Source organism: Penaeus monodon, chromosome 24 (genome assembly GCF_015228065.2).
Source record: "Penaeus monodon isolate SGIC_2016 chromosome 24, NSTDA_Pmon_1, whole genome shotgun sequence".
In the NCBI taxonomy this organism is placed as follows: domain Eukaryota; kingdom Metazoa; phylum Arthropoda; class Malacostraca; order Decapoda; family Penaeidae; genus Penaeus; species Penaeus monodon.
Window position 1 is genome coordinate 3,365,686 of NC_051409.1, and position 2,231 is coordinate 3,367,916.

Below are 2,231 nucleotides of genomic sequence, written 5' to 3' on the forward strand. Positions count from 1 at the left end.
GTTTGGTCACAATTTAATGTACAGTATTGTAATTTACAGTATTGGCTGTTCCCGCTGGTGCATATGTACCTAAAGTTTCTGTAGCGGCAGGTAGAGGGACCAGGTAGCGAGACCTTACTTATTCGACACTGAATTACACAAGTTACTTCGCAGGTAAGTGTATTACCAATTAATGGAGAGGAAGTGTGAGGGTTGTGCATGGAAATATTTAGACTTTATAAAGGAATTTCATAAAGAAGACGAAAACTCATTAGAGAGTCCGCACTGTAATTTGCCATGTAAATACTGGAAAGAACACCACCTATGGTATTGCGGGTAGTGGAAAAAAAAATCGCCAAAACTAAGAGACGCAGGAGCTGCACTTACTCAGTAAGCGATTACGCCTGCACCTTCCTTCAACATTTGTCACCATCGAAAATCTTGATTTTCGTTAACCACTGGCTTAAAAAATTCTGGACCCATAAGACGATCACCACCTGTCTTCATTTTTTAACCGCCACTAGTGTTGACTGGAGGATCTTTTGCTCTTAAGTGACTGAGAATTGGCTTTAAAGTCAAAAGCCAATATAATTGTCGTAATCGTCGAGATAGATGAGACCTTGCTTGCGCGGCACACTTAAGTAAGTGTGGGTGTTTGGCTGGATTGAGAGACAGACCAAAAAAAATTTATTGTGCCACTTTTAGATGTAGACGACAGGGGTGCTGAAACGTTCGCCCCTTTAATTAAGAGAGAACCTTTATTAGTGATGGCTGGGCAGCTTATCGCTCATTAAAAGATCACGGGTACCTCCACAATGTCATAAACCACACGGAAAATTGTGTGGACCCCAAGGACTCGACTGTCCATCACAGACAATAGAGCGACTGTGGAGGGACTTTAAAGAACAGACCAAGAGTTCTGGCACGCGGGCTGAGTACCTTAGTACTTTTCTCGCTACTTATTTATTCGAGAATACGAACAATGTGCCCTCCACAATTTTTTCATTGAAGCTGCCCGCCTGTATCCGACACAAGGTGAGAAGAGGGAGTTAACTCCTGGCCCAGACCCAGAATGAGGCAGACAGCTCTGATACGAGCGACTCTGATTAAGGTGGGAATTTACGGAACGTGTATTATGTATCTATGGTGTGATATTCCCTTGAGATTCATAGTAAAACCATGTTACTGATTGTATGATAATTCACTGGTGTTTACAGTAAGCATACTATCTGCCTAAAATATCGGTAATTAATGAGTGCAGGAAACATGGGAAATAATGCATATCGTAAGGTATAGTTAAGTACTACTATAGACCTTGGTATATCGTATATATTTACAGAAAATGCCACATATATCTTAAATATAACACGCCAACAAACCTTAACTGCTTCTTAACAATCTTTTATACGAAATTGCCGTATTGGCAATTATAAGGAGAAAAAACATAGCCAATCGCAGATTCAGAAAATGTCATATTTCTCTGAACAAAGCTTCAGTTTGCAACATGGCAGTGGTGTTGAAGATGGGGATTCTGTGCGGTTGAAAGATTCAGTGTAAGAAGCCGGTTGGTATGGCCCGAGCTTGTTTTCTAAAGAAATACAGATAAGTTGACTCCAAATGACAGTACACTGTGTTAAGCGAAATGCACAGGCACAAGATTTTATCGTTATTTTTATAGCCGTGTCTCACAAACCGGCTAAACGATGTTTTGTCACACAAAGGGACGAGTTTATGGGAGGAATGGTAAGCCGGCATAATATATTATAGTTAAATTGGCCATAATCTCCGAGAACTTGTAATAAGTAACCTTATAAAGGTGATGCGACAATGTATAAATACCAGTTTCAGATCGTTTTCGGATCACGTCCACGGCGAACGGCAAAAAATGTGCAAGAAACTGGTAAAAAGTAAGCCGTCCGTAATAATGCTATATATAATGTTATAGATTGTGATTGAAAATCTTGTTTGTTGCATATTTCGAAAGCTATAATACTTTGACGATATGATATAAGCAATGTAATAAAAAATGAAAATGCGATCGTCTGCCGTGCGCCATTAAGCGCCGACTGTCCGTTGCATATGCCTATAGCAAGGACTACCACGCCTTTCGATGCTCTGGCGAAGCCAAACTGTCTAAACAATTGCATCATAATTATCAACATTGAGTCTGGACTTGAGAATGGATAATTTCCATAATGTAACAAATATTTACGTGGCGGAGAAAACCCGTAACTTTATTTATTTACCCCGTA